Here is a 15,743-nt window from a genome sequence, read left to right as displayed (position 1 = left end):
TCCTTCAGGAACTTCTTAAAATGAGGTGTAATATTTTATCTTCTCATTTTCCCATATTCTTCCTTCCCAAATTCTTCCAATTTTTTAAGCTTGCTTTATATTTTGAACTAAGAGGCAAATGATTATTTTCAAGATAATTATAAAATAAATGGCATTTTGAAGGTAAGATTTAACTTCAAGTTATTTATGTTATATTTAGCTAAAAGGAAAATTTTCTCTCCCCATCCCGCAATATTTTTTTTATATACAGCCCTGGAATTTTTTATTTTAAATGTTAAGTGACTGTTATACATCTACTTAAATTACTTTTAATACAATTCACAAGCTATTATTCCTGAAAACCATTTCTGAAATGCATTGAAAGTTGGCAATGTGTTCATTTCTTTGTTAACAGAAATGCCATTATTTTGGACTGCTCCTAAAGTCATATAATTAGAAATTTTGGTCCAGAACAAGAAGTAAATAAAAAATGTATTCATCTAATAGTAGATGATAATAGAGGTGGCAAAGATGATGAAAAGTAATACACAACTAAATATAGACATTCATTTTACATTTTTATTCCATGTGTAAATTATTCTATTAATTTTAGCAAATAATACACTATATTTTTCAGTGACTTAACCAACACTTCTCTTAAAAATGTCTTTATAACTTTAATGTATAGACATTATGATCTCAAAATGAGCTGTACAAAATGTATTTTTATTATTTACACGTTCCTGAATGTGTTACAGACATATCAGATTAAGAGACAACTAAACTTCAAATAAATGAATTTTACTGTAAAGTTTACTATTAAATTCATAATCTCACAATTCATAGTCTGTTACTCAAATCATGGTAAGTATCAAATTACTTATAGTATGATTAAGATTTTAAAATATTAAAACTAGACTGCACAAAGATAATTGTTTTGTAGAAAATGGATTGGTAGGCTAGGCATTTTAAATTGATCTTATCAGCAACAAATTTTTTGCTGAATAACAATTATCTTTTTTTGTTAAAAAACTCTCTTGAGGCTTAATGTATATACTTTTAAGATCATTTTGAAGCATATTTATATAATATAAAATTTACCCATTTTAAGTGTAAAGTAGTATGGTTTTAGTAAGTATATAGAGCTGTGCAACTACTACAGGAGTAAGCTTTGGAACACTTTACTCACCCTCCCAAAATCCCTCATTCCCCTTTGTGATCAAGTTGTACCTCACCCCCCAGCCTCAAGACAAGCACTGGTCTGCCTTCTGCTGTTGTATTTTGCTTTTTCCAGGACTTCACATTCATATTTCCTATGTCTTTTGTGTCATTTGTTTTTTTCACTTGTCATTACATTTTTAAGATATTTCTACATTGTTTTGTGTGTCAATAGTTTATTTTGCTTTATTTGCAGTTGTATTCTGTTGAATGCATATGCCACATTTTGTTTACACATGGACCAGCTGATAGGTATTTGAGTGTTCCTATTGTTTGGTTACTATGAATAACGCTGCTATGAACATTTGTGTACAAATCTTTGTGTGGACATATATTTTCATTTACTAAGGTAAACCCGTAGGAGTAGAACCACTGGGTCATGTAGTAGGTGCATGTTTCAATTGTTAAGACACTGACAAAACTGTTTCCAGTAGCTGCACCACTTTACACTTTCACTAGCAGTGTATGGGAGTTTTGGTTGTACCATATCTTCACCAACACTTGACATTTCGGTCTTTTTGAGAAATTCTAATATGAGTATAGTAGTATCTTACTGTGGTTTAAATTTGCATGTCCTTAATGGCCAATCATGGAGAAGGCGATGGCACCCCACTCCAGTACTCTTGCCTGGAAAATCCCATGGATGGAGGAGCCTGGTAGGCTGCAGTCCATGGGGTCGCAAAGAGTCGGACACGACTGAGCAACTTCCCCTTCACTTTTCACTTTCATGCATTGGAGAAGGAAATGGCAACCCACTCCAGTGTTCTTGCCTGGAGAATCCCAGGGACGGGGGAGCCTGGTGGGCTTCTGTCTATGGGGTCGCACAGAGTCGGACACGACTGAAGCAACTTAGCAGCAGCAGCAGCAGCAATGACCAATCAAGTTGGACATCTTTCTGTGAAGTACCTGTACAGATCTTTCCCATTTCTTAAAATTGAGTTGTTTTTATCATTGAGTTGTAAAAGTCCTAAATTAGATCTGGGCACAAGTCCCTTGTCAGATATATGCTTTACAAATATTTTTTCCCCAGGCTGTAGCTTGCCTTTTCATTTTCTTAATGATATCAACAAGCAAAAAATTTTAATTTTTTTACGACTATTTATCAGTTTTTAAATTTATGGTTCATGCTTTTTGTGTGTTGTCTCAAGGTCACAAAGTTTGTCTCCTATACTTTGTTCTACACGATGTATGTGGTTTTGCTCTTACATTTAGGTCAGTGATCTATTTTGAATTAATATTGGTATATGGAGTGAAGAGAGATAAAAGTTCATTTGTTTTCCATGTGGATATATAGTTATTCCAGAAACATTTCTTGAAAAGCCTATTCTCTTCCGATTGACATTCTTTGATACCTTTACTGAAAATCAACTGACCACATAAGTGTAGATCCATATCTGGATGCTCAATTCTGTTCCATTGATCTATATGTCTATCCTTAATCCTGCAAAACAGGATAATGTTTAGAGAAAACTAATCATGTTCAATACCTTTCATTGAAACATACAATTTCTCTAAATTTAAATATAATAATAGGCAAACAGGATGATTAATCTTTCTTTACAATGTATTCTTTACTACTGTCCAAAACAAAAGTGATAATTAGATCGTTTTGGATATTTTTACTGGATGTGGAAAAAATAAAAGGAAAAACCTATTGTCTGTGGTAGTAAAACTCTTATTAACTACTTTGAAGGGTAAATTCATTAAGAAGAATAATTTCCAAATTTAAGAGGGTTAAATAAATATGATTATGAGAAAACTAAAGCATAATAAGAATACACATAGATCTATTAAACTGGTTAAAGTCTTTAACCACAGATGAATTACAACCATGGGTATAAAACATAACATTAGGTGATGTAATAACAGAATCATTGTAATTTTGAGAAATGGAGACCACAAGACATGACAGAAGACTGAAGATGCACAGATGTTTTCATTCTCAAAACATAAAAAAATAGATTCTAGAAACTGAAGGCTAATAAGCATAATACTTAAAGCTGGTAAAATTATAGAAGAGATAAAGCATATATTTTATCAACAATTTTTTCAAATGATCACTGGGAGATAAAATAATTTTTCACCAAACTAAATCCCTTAAATTACACACCTGAAAATGACTAACGCAGATCCTGAATTACTGTGATTAGTAAATATCTTTTTTTTTTTTTTAAGTAAAGCAAACTTTTTCATGGGAAAGGAGGGTTTACTGTTTTCTGATCATCACAGGAAAATACGTTTATCCAGCTCTAAGATTTCGGGAAGATGCCTTCACATGCATCTTGCTATATATCTTTTAAGTATATATCTTACAGATGTTGGAACTAAAGACTATGAGTTTTGTAAAATATAGATTGTACGACCAGTAAATAATGCAATGGACTCTCAACTTGAGTCAAGTTCTGACTTTGATGTATATACTCTTCTCATATGTTACAATTTCTTTGGTTAATCCAAAGACAAAAAATTGACTATCACCATCTTAAAAATAAATAAAGTAAAGCAACCTCAAACCTTTCTCTGAGAAATCATACAATGGAAAGAAAGAAAATAAATGAGGTAAACAAACAATGGTACACAAACAAAATTGTTTTTAAATATTGTGTACAATTCTAGATTTAAAAAACAGAAAAACTTGGGACTTCCCTGGTGGTCCAGTGGCTAACACTCTGCACTCCCAATGCAGGGGGCTGGGTTTCAAGCCCTGATCAGGGAACTAGATTCCACATGCCTCAACTAAGAGACTTCACAAGCCTCAACTAAGACACAGTTCAGCCAAATAAATAAACATATAAAAATAAATATTAAAAAAGTAGAAAAGCTTGCTGAATGGTACTGTTCTCAAATTATCAAAATTGACGCCTCCTTCTCTGTGCATGGTAAGCCTAGAGACATCAAGTATACATGTACACGCTCAGTTGCTCAGTCATGTCTGACTCTTCGTGACTCCGTGGACTGTAGCTCACCAAACTCTTCAGTTCATGGAATTTTCCAGGCAAGAATACTGGAGCAGGTTGCCATTTCCTCCTCCATGGGATCTTGTCAGGCCAGGGACTGAACTCATATCTCCTGCACCTCCGCCACTGGCAGGCGAATTCTTTACCACTGAGCCACCTGGGAAAGGGACACCAACTATAAACTAAGAAATACCCAGAAGTTGAATATATGGATTTTGAAGTTCAGGGAAGAGTTAAGGCTAGTGATATGAACCTGGACCAGTCAGTCATTTGTGATATTTAAATCCATGAGACTGAAGAGATCACTAGGAAGTGAGTATAGACAGAGAAGACCAACAAGTGGGTCTTGGGACATTTGGGAACATAAGGAAGATTCATTAAGCAAGGGAAGTGAAGAGAAAAACACAGAAGGACTGGATCCTGAAAACTAAATGAAGTGTTTCAAAAGATGGAAGTGGTCCACTGTGTTAAATGCTTCTGAGAGAGCAGATTAGATAAGACCGAGACTTGAAGCAAAGTGGAGATGGGACAAGAACAGTGTCAGAGGAAAGAGAGGGACAGAGCCTAACTAGAGTTGGTTCAAGATATGAGAAGTCCTCAAAATGAGAAGGGACAAAACAGAGACAGACAGTACTTTTAAGAGTTTTTCTATAGAGAGGAGCAGGAAAAAAAAAAATCAGAAGTTGAAGGGCAATATATGGTCAATGGGCAAATTTTTTGTTTTTTAGGTTGAGAAATTTTATAACACGTTTCTAAGTTGTTAAAAAAAATTATCCTATAGAAAAAGAAAAATTGATGATGTAAAAGAGAGGGGAAAACATTTTAGCAGAAAAAGCCTGGAGTGGTTTAGAAATAATAGTATTTGGTGCACAAGTGGAGGATTTGGCCTGAGTTGGCAGTCCATCCATTTCACTCAAGCAAGGCCGTGTATTCAGGTTACAGATGTTGTTTGACCAATAGATTTAAGGAGGGTTTCAGGAAGCAGACACTGAGAAAAGTGAGGAACCTAAAATGATTACTGGGGAGTGACTTCTAAGAAAGGAAAAGACATGGGTCAGGGGCAGCCTTCAGACCACTATGTAAATAAAATAAAATAACTACTAAGCTATCATTTTTTATAAAGACATATTCTCAGACATAAAAATACTTTGAAAAAATATACTACACATACAACTGTCCAGAAATTTTTCTTGAAAATATGACAAATGATTGAGAGAATAATCAAAACAACTCACAGAGGGGAAATCGTGTTATGAAAGAGCTGGTAATCAAGTAAAACAAAATTAAGTCTAATTACTTGTTTTTAATAAATATCGCCGCAACTTATATTAAAAACCAAAGGCTTAGATAACATTTAAGCTGGGATCTGAAAACAATATTTAGACAGATGAAGAACTGGGAGAAAAGCATTATAGACAGAAGGAACAACATGGGAGCATTTCCTTAAGCCTGGAATGGAGATAAGCACAAATTAGATGTGACAGGAATCAGATCATGCTGGGTCTTGCAAGTCATGTTAAGGATTTGGAGATTTAACTATACTGAAAATTGGTCATATATTTTAAGTAGAGGACTGACATATCTGCACTCTATTTTAAGCAGATCATTCTGGTTGCTCTTTAAAAAGGCAGGTGGGAGGCTGGGCAAGGATAGCTGAGTGGCTAGTGAAGGTAAGAAATCATGTTGCTTGGACCGGGAAGGAATGTAAAGAAGTAAGAAGTGGTAAGCAATTGATAAATCGGAACTCTGTATAGAGAGGCTCAACAGGACAAGCTAATGGACTGCATGTATGCGAGGAAAAGCTGAGGGAGACTGTAGAAACAAAGATCCAGAATTTTGACTGGGAGGGTGGTAGTGCTATTTACTAAAATGAGAAACAAAGATTATCATGGTGGATATTAGCATGGGGAAGGGAAACAGGGACCAAAAGCTCTACTTTGAACATTTTAAGTGTGAGATGCTTTGGAAACATCCAAATGAAGATGTTAAGAAGTTCAGGATAGTGGACTGAGTAGAAGATACATTTTTGGAAGTCTTGGTGTATAGAAGATACTTACAACTACAGTAAATGAATATTACCTACAAAATGAAAAATGAAATCCTAGCATACAAAGGTTAGATAGAAAAGAAGAAAATAAAGGATATGTAAAAGAAACAATGACTTAAGAGGAAATCCAAGGGAGTGTTATAATCATGAGTCAAGAGCAAGAAGGGAGTATTCAGTTGTGCAAAAACTACAGAGAGTCTCATAAATACGAAGACATGCACATTTTTGTCAGATGTCGCAACACAGAGGCTAATGATAACAAAAACAGTTTCAGTTGACTTGCATTGGCAGGGGTGAAACCTCAGGTTGCAGTGGAATTGAGAAAAAAGAGACTGTGAGGAAGTGGAGACAGCTTGTTTCACTTCTGAGAAATGTGGCCATGAAGAAGACTGGAACAACACCTTGGAGAAAGACTAGAGAGAGACAAAAGCTCCAGAGAAGTTTGTTGGTTTTTGATTTTCACTTTAAGGATGGGAGATACAAGTATATGTTTGAATACTGATACCTAATCTGATAGGAAGTAGTTGAAGGTATGAGGAAGATGGGGTTTAACTGAAGGAGTGAATGTCTTCAGAAGGCTTTAAACCCACCAATAGATTGAGAGAATGTAATCTTGTTTTCACCAGTCAATACAGTTTTTGAGTGCTATATGCCAAAACTAGTATATGAGTCACTACTAGGCACCAGTGCTGTAAAAATGAAGAAGATAGCCAATAAGCCTGCCCTCAAAGACTGTAATTTTTAATGTGGAAGAAAGAACACATGTAAACAAGTCAATATTTTGAATATTAGTAATTGCTATAAAGCAGTCAAGAGAGTCCATGTGCTAAAGCCAGACCATGCTCTGCATGCCTCCGTGTGTTCGCCAAAAACCAAAATCAAAGAGGAGCTTCCAAATCTTATGTGACCCAGGCAAAACTCCACTTCTCTTTCCTTTAAAACTCACAGCCTCACAAGCCATTCATCACAAGCCACGGTCTCCATACACATCCCTCACTATCCAGCCATTAATCCCTATACTGATTTGTACATCACATTTCCTGATTCAATCTTCCATCCCTCTCCAGCGCACAAAACCTTTCCACCGTGAGTCCTTCTGGAACACAAGTCATCAACCAAATCATATTTCCTTAATGTCTTCTTTAAAATATTCCTTCTACTAAATTTATCTTACTGAACCCTGTCTCTTCGCTACAGCCCCTGCTTCAAGCAGTGGCAGTTTTTCCTCCCTGTCTTCATATCACAGATCCTGGCAGTGCGGTAGGTGTTTAGTGCTTTCTTAATGCTTACAGAACATTTTCCTTCCCTCTTCCCTCATCTTTGAATCTTGTACCGTCAGACTACTGCACCCATTACCACTCTTGAAGTTACCTTCCAACCCCACAGTTTACTCCTCCCTTGATCCTTGAACACTTTAGCTCCTGGACCACTTCACTCTAAGATTCCTCCTATTCTTACTCTTGGGGATTTTGAGATTCTCACTATAATCCATCCAATACCTTGGCCTCTCAGTTCTTTAGTCTCCTCTCCTCCAACGACATTGCCTTTTACTCTATTACTCACCCTAAAATCATTCTAGATTTTTCATTACCATTAATTAATCTCTACATAATCTCAATTTCCCTGGTGGCTCAGACAGTAAAGTGTCTGCCTGCAATGCGGGAGACCTGGGTTCGATCCCTGGGTCGGGAAGATCCCCTGGAGAAGAAAATGGCCACCCACTCCAGTACTCATACCTGGAAAATTCCATGGACAAAGGAGCCTTGTAGGCTACAGTCCATGGGGTTGCAAAGAGTTGGACACGACTGAATGACTTCACTTCAATCTCAATTTCAAACATCCCATCTTTTAATCTCTACCTTATTTCTAGAATCTCAATTCCAGACACCCTTCAATACCATTGGGATCTACAATCCATTGATCCTACCACTATCTCATTGTCTCTTATCCTTTCGCTCATCTCCTTATTTCTTTCTCTCTCCCCTTGGTATTATGGGTTGAACTGTGACCTCTCTAAAAATATGCTGAAGTCCTACTACGTGTACCTAGTAGTCCCCAGCAGCTGTGAATGTGATCTTATTTTAATACAGGGGCTTTGAAGATGTAATCAAGTTGAGGTCATTAGGATAGTCCTTAATCCAATATGACTAGTGTCCTTAATAGAAAGAGGAAAATTTGAACACCAACACTCAGAGGGAAGACAACCATGTTAAGACAGAGGTAGATATCTGAATTATGCAGGCACAAGCCAAGGAACATGTGGAGCTATCAGAAGCTGGAAGAGGAACAAGGCCCTGCCAACACCTTGATTGCACATTTCTAACCTCCAGAACTCTGAGACAATATATTTCTGTTATTTTAAAGTACTAAGTTTATGGTACTTTGTTACAGAAGTCCTACTAAACTAATACACCAGGTTAAACTATATATGGACAGATAATGACATTATGATAGAAGGTATTAAATGGCCAAATGATAAAATCATTCCCATGCATACACTCTGAATTAATTCCCTTGTCTTTCTCTTACTTTATTGTACTTAGCTAAACAATAAACACTGATTAAATTCCATTTTCATCTTTCTTCATGACTACACTTGCACAGTAAAGCCTGGTTTAAGAAAAATACACAACCATATTGATTGATCTTACTTAAAATACATGGTTATTAAATGCAATTGGACTCGAATGGTACTTGGCAATTATACTGCATTTCTCTACTCCACTCATTCCTCCTTTCTCCTATGAAACCATTTCATGTCTCTCTTAAAATCTCCAAAAACTCCTCCCTAATATTTACTCATAGTAAATGTCCTATTTCAATAACCTTTCTAAAAACATTTCCACAAGCTCCCAGGACATCATCTTATCCTCATGTCCTCATGTTTTCTACATGTCCATCATCTTATCTACAGGTCCTCACGTTTTTTGCCTTCCATCTGGGTTCTTAGCCCTTCCCTTTACACAATACATTATCCCCTCTTCTCTACTCAAAGAAATTGCTCTAAAAATGTCCTTTCCTTCCTCTACCATAAAACTTTCCTTCCCTACCAGATCATTTCTACTAGCTATTATTTCTCCCTTCTTAAAAAAAAACAAAAACAAAAACAAATCAACACTTTTTCTTCCACTTCACTTCCAGCCATAGCCCTCTCTTTTCTCCATAAAATAACATCTACTTCAGTTTACCATGACAGTTGCAGTTTACATTTTATTATTAAATACTGGTTTAATTATTAATAGTGCCCTTTTCAAATGCATTCCAGTTTGGATTGTAAATTACATAGCTAGCTTACCTCTTGGTGTAAAACTCCCTAAAACTGTTGTCTGTCTTCATTCTCTCCAATGTTTCACCTTTTATTTTCTCTTGTGCCCCACGACAAACAGATCTTGCCCCCACAATCTTTTTGACCTCTGAGCAGCATTTAACAGTCAACCATTCCCTCCTTCTTAAACAACGTCTTCATTAGGCTAAATTTTAGGGCACCACTGTCTGATTTTCTTTCCATCACCACTTCATGGTCCCCTGTCCTGGTTTTTCCTCACCTTTCTGGCCTCTGAACACTGGACTGGCAAAGAGCTCATTCTTTAAACTACTTCTTTTTATCTATATTCATTCTCTCCTTACTATTCTCCCAAGCTATTTAGGGATGGAACTAAAATCCATCATACCTCCCCAACAACACACACTCAGAGTAAAGAGATGCTAAAATAATAATAGATGGTTCTCAATTTTGTCTAAGGAAGAGAATTATCTTCAAGGATTTTGCTTTGCTGAAGATGGGTGTGTACATCATAGCTGAGTGTTTCAGATGCAAAGGCTGAACATTCTACTAGGAATTTAAGTAAGTTGCTCAAGTTAGAAACCATGGATCAACCCTAGACTCTTAGCTTTTATATACCATGTCCAATCCAACAGCAAATTCCCTACAGCTGCACCTCCAAAATGCATCTAGGCTCCAACCACTTCTCACCACTTCTGTTCCTTTAACACCTTTGATCCTACATTTTTCAGTTGCTAATGTCATACAAAATTAATATCATTATACACTGTGTCCAAAAACAAAAACTAATAATTTTTAACGCATTGTCCTCAAATTATACAGAAAATAAAATCTGGAGTTACAAACCAAAATTACAATAATACTAGCTATTGGACTAATAATTTTTTTTAACGTATTAGTCTCTTAAATCTTGTATAAAACAAAGAGTGGAGTCACACACCGTTATTACAATAATACTAGATTTTATAACTGTCTATATATTTACTTTTACTGAAACTTTTATTCCTTCATATGACTTCGAGTTACTGTCTAATATCCTTTCATTTCAAACTTTGTATGCCTTATTTTTAATGATGACAGTCACTACTGGTAAGAGTGCTCCTGAGGATACAAACTTTGTTCAAGTCATTTGGAAAGTAGTTTCTATCTTGGAAAATTCATGGTCTTTGATGCAGTTATTCTACTTTTGGAAATCTATCCTAAGAAAATAATCCCAAAATATAGGCAATCTTTTGGAACAAAAATGTTTGTTAGAGTTACTTACATTAGTGAAACACTGGGGAAGACCCAAATGATTAGTAACAGAGCAATTGTTACATAAATTTAGTATATATACTCAATAAGTCTTATATAATAATTAAATTATATCTATAATGCATTCAAATTATATCTATAATGTCAAAGTGACATGGGGAAATGGTTCATAGTATGTTAAGAAGAAAAACTATTCCATGATTACACAAATGTAAATGCCAGGCAATTTGTGTAATTACAAAATAGAATAATGAGATGTAACACTGATGAAAATATACTTAGTATACTCATATTATTAAGATACTTTAGAAGTGGAAAATACAAGCAATTATGCTAAAAAAAAAATACAATGAGGTTGTGATAGGTAGAATAATGCCCCCCCCCAACAATTCACCTCCCTAGAACTTTCTGTTGTTTTATGTGCAAAAGGAACTTTGCAAATGTAATTTAGACTTTCAAACATGGAGAATATTCTGGATTATCCAACTAGCTCAGATCTAATCATAGGAGTCCTTAAAAGCTGTGAATGTTCTCTGGGTAGAAACAGAAGAGATGAGACAGAATGGGAAGGTCAGAGAGATGTGAGGTGTGAAAAGGACTCAACCTACTGTTGCTCACTTTGAAGATGGCAGAAGGAAGTCTCAAGCTCAAGGATATGGGTGGACTTTGGATGCCAAGAACAATTCCCAGTTGGGAATGACAACCAGCAAAGAAATGGAACCTCAGTCCTCCAAACCGCAAGGAACTGATGTTGGCCAACTGAATGACTTCAAAGCAGATTCACCCCAGAGCCTCCAGAAAGGAATGCAACTGGATAACACCTTGCTTTTCAGATTCTTGTGACTCTCAGAAGTGTTCCCAACTGAACCATACTGTACCTACTGAACTGTGAAATAATAACCTATAGTTTCTTATGGCAAAAGTAGGAAACATTCAGAGGGTGAAACAGAGGAGGTCAGCTTAATAACAAACAACATCAGCACACTATAAAGAGGAAAGGAACACATACCTTCACTTTTGTTGTTTTTTTTTGTTTTTGTTTTTGTTTTTGTTTTGCTGTGCTACACAGTATACAGGATCTTAAGTTCCCTGACCAGGGATCCAACCCGTGCCCCCTGCAGCAAAACGCACAGTCTTAACCACTGAACCACCAGAGAAGTCCCACCTTTCAAATATTTTTGATTATGGAGACAACATGCATACTATAAAAGGAAGCTTAATAGTATTCCTGGATGGACTGAGAGAGTATTGTGCTTAATAAAATATGATAAAATAAGTAAGACAAAGGAAAATACTTTGTTATTGCTAATATGTGGAATCTAAAAAATAAAACAAATGAACATATTTTATATAACAAACAGAAACAGACTCACAGATACAGAGAACAAACTAGTGGTTATCAGCTGGGAGAGGGAACGGGGCATGGAAAAGACAGGGGTATATTATAGGATACACTGTACAGCACAGCCATTCTTATTCTGTAGTAACTTTAAATGGAATAAAATCTATAAAAATATTTAATCATTATACTGTACACTTAAAATAGTATTAATAAGCTATCACCAAAAAAGGGTTAGAAAGAGAAAAAACAAGGTTGTCATGGTGTCAAACCACTCTAATACAATGATTTGATAATGAAAAGATCAAACGGTCTGGTCATTCAAGGCAGTTTGGGAATTTGGATGCAATTAAGAAAGGTAACTAAGCAGTGGATTGTTAAAATACATATGTTGATCCAACCTGTGAGCCTGGGTATTTGGAAGTAAACGTGCTGACTCGGATCAAGTCACATGGTTAACAAAATCATTTAATTATACTTGATTTTAGCCAAAAGGCCGAGAAGAGGTATTAAAATCATTTTATTATAGATCCACATTGTGTCACTCTTTTCTCAGGTCAGCACCTCTAGACGGAAGACTGACTGGGAAGACATGGAACTCATTTTCCTGGTGCAGTGTGCAAGTTACTTGGGACTAGAATAATACAGGTAGTCTAGGTTTAAGATAGGAACTGGCAGGCTATTGCCAACTGCCTATTTTTGTAAAGTTTTACTGCAACATCGCCATATCCATTCCTTTTCATATTGTCTGCAGCTGTTTTCACTCTGCGATGGCAGAACTGAGTAGCTGTAACAGATACCACATTGTCCACAAGATACCATTTGGCCCTTAACAGAAAAAAAAAAAAAAAAACCTACCTGCTGACTCCTGGACTAATGAATACAGGGCTTAAATGAAATGAAGTAAATGGAAAAATGTACACTGAGGTTTAAAAAAATAAATTACAAATATAAAGGACAGGAGAGACCTGACTCAGCAATAACACACATGAACGAAAAAGTCCTAATGGTTACAAACCAGCACATATTTTGTATGGACAGGAAAAAGTCCTTAAAAACCAAGTAGACATACTCTTGTGCTGTGCTAAGTCACTTCAGTCATGTCCAACTCTTTGTGACCCTATCGACTATAGCCTGCCAGGCTCCTCTGTCCATGGGATTCTCCAGGCAAGAATACTGGAGTGGGTTGCCGTGCCCTCCTCCAGGGAATCTTCCCAACCCAGCGACTGAACCCATGTCTTCTGTGTCTCCTGCACTACAGGTGGATTCTTTACCCACTGAGCCACCTGGGAAGCCCCAAATGTACCTTCAGATTACCCTAAAAGAAACAGTATTTGGACCAGTAGTTGCAGTTCTTCTGGCATTAACCATGCTCCAATACCTACTCTTCTCTCCAACCTGTTCTCTGCCTAGAACCTTATCATTATGGTAATGAACACATCTTTCAGACTTTAGCTTAGATATCATATCCTCTGCAAAGCCTTTGATTCCCCAACAGTAGGTTACATGTCCTTACCTATCATGGCATTTAACTCATCATATTAAAATTGAAATTTACTTGTCTAGCTCCCTGTGCAGGAGATTTAATCCATGTGGGCAAGGACAGGGAGCTGGTATCCTAATACCAGACTCAATACCTGCCATGTAATAGTTTTAAACATGTTTTGGGTTAATAAATCCCATTATAGTTCTCATCAGTCAGACCACATGGTATTAAGTATTCAGTCGAGCAAACTGCTGGTTCCCCACTCAAATCTATCACTTCCCTGCAGGCAGAGCCCCAGTTTTAACCAGTGGTGGTTTTGGCAAGAATGTGATATACTTCAATAAGGGACATGAGGGCACATCTGATGAGGAATTTCTGAAAAGGAATTTTACTTTTAAAAATAAATAAAGTCACCAGTGTACATTTTTATATTATTTGTGCTTCAATTTCTAAAATGTTCACACAAATGGCGTCTGGGCATATTAAAGAACTGCACAAAAAGTGGATCAAAACAAAATCAAAGCAGAAGCTGACTCAGCAAAATATATTAACAAGACACTGAATTCTGAAGGCAAAAAGTGGGGTAGAGGACTTAATAAGCATGTAAGAATTGTGAAGTATTAACTGGACCCCCACTAAAATTATAGGAAAGGCTTACACATATGATTACAGTTACTCTTAAACATCTGTGCTAATGCAGCAAATATCTACCACTTTTAAAAGATATACTTGGCATTGGCATGTTTTTATACTGAGAATATGGCAATGCCTAAAGTTCTGTAAATTTACAGAAAAAGGAAACTAAGAAGTTGCTTAGCTTGCTCATTCTGTTTCCCTCTTCAGAACTCTTTTGCCTTCCCTTCATAGTTCTAATGCATCATACAGAAAACCTCTTGTTCAACAGCAAGGAATGGAGAAAGTGAAAATAAATCAGAGTGAAGAAAGCACCAAATGATTATCACAATGTTACATACACTATTAAGAATTATGAAGCAAACGTATTGAAGACAAAATGCTAAGATGCCACAATATTATTGCTATGCCAATAAAATTTCTCCAATAGCAGCAAGCTATTGGAAAAGTCCTGACTCACTTTTCTGTAGAAATTGGAATCTTAAGATCCCTACAGATATACTTTTGTGGGCAAATCATTTATGGAAGAACTGACCTTTGCACACTGAGTTGAAGACTGTCCGTTCCCATTTTGTTCCTCAGACTTCAGTTCATATGACACACCAAGTGAATTTCTTGTCATAGATTTCTCTCTTAGTGACGGGAATTCTGTTCAACATTATTTCCTTACACTGGATTTGCTCCCTATGGTTACTTTTAAAAACTTCTGCCCTGATTATACTATGTATATTTTAATTGGAGTTATTTTAAGTATTGTGAAAAGAAATTTGACTTTAATCAGATCCCTAATGCATTTATTTCACCTACATCCTTCAGGGGTAATTTTGATCTCTACTTATTCTTTAGTCATATGCCTTCTTATTTTTGCAATTCTTAAGTCTTGATAGCTCTGATTCAGTATCTTGAGTTTTTTGTTACATCAATAAAACAATTCTCCTAAATGGCTGAAAGAAGGTTAATCACTTCACTGTATAATCCTAACCTCCAAAATGCTCAAGTATATTCCTTCACCTAAACCATCAAATATGTCTTCACATAAAACTGAAGAATTAAAGTCAAGAATGAGAAATTTTACTTACCATTCAATAAAATGAAAATAAAATTCAATGTATAAGTTATTTAGTATCATCTTTTTATTTAAACGGTTTCAAAATCTTTTAAAACCTATTACTCCTCTTGCTGATTCAGTGATACTTTTTCTTCTAAGACCAAAAAACTATCATACAAATGGAAAAAAAGACATTTAGTTGATTTCATATTAATATTTCTTAACATTATTCTCCTAAAAGAGTTTCAAATGCTCAGACCTACCAAAACTACACAGGAGTGTTGGCAACACTTATGCCGAATTTTAATACTGTAACATTAACATGAATTTCCCTCCACTGTACAATGATCCATTGGATAATACCTAATGGTTTCTAAAACCACCACACATACATTTTTGCTTCATATTACCTTAATTTTTGTACTTCTCAAAAAGGCAGCAAATTTTTTTTAAATGTCAAGTATCATAATTTAATGAAATTGGTGTTTTGAAAACATTA

The sequence above is a fragment of the Bos indicus x Bos taurus genome, chromosome 5, assembly GCF_003369695.1.
Source record: "Bos indicus x Bos taurus breed Angus x Brahman F1 hybrid chromosome 5, Bos_hybrid_MaternalHap_v2.0, whole genome shotgun sequence".
Taxonomy (NCBI): domain Eukaryota; kingdom Metazoa; phylum Chordata; class Mammalia; order Artiodactyla; family Bovidae; genus Bos; species Bos indicus x Bos taurus.
This window is presented reverse-complemented; position numbering follows the sequence as displayed.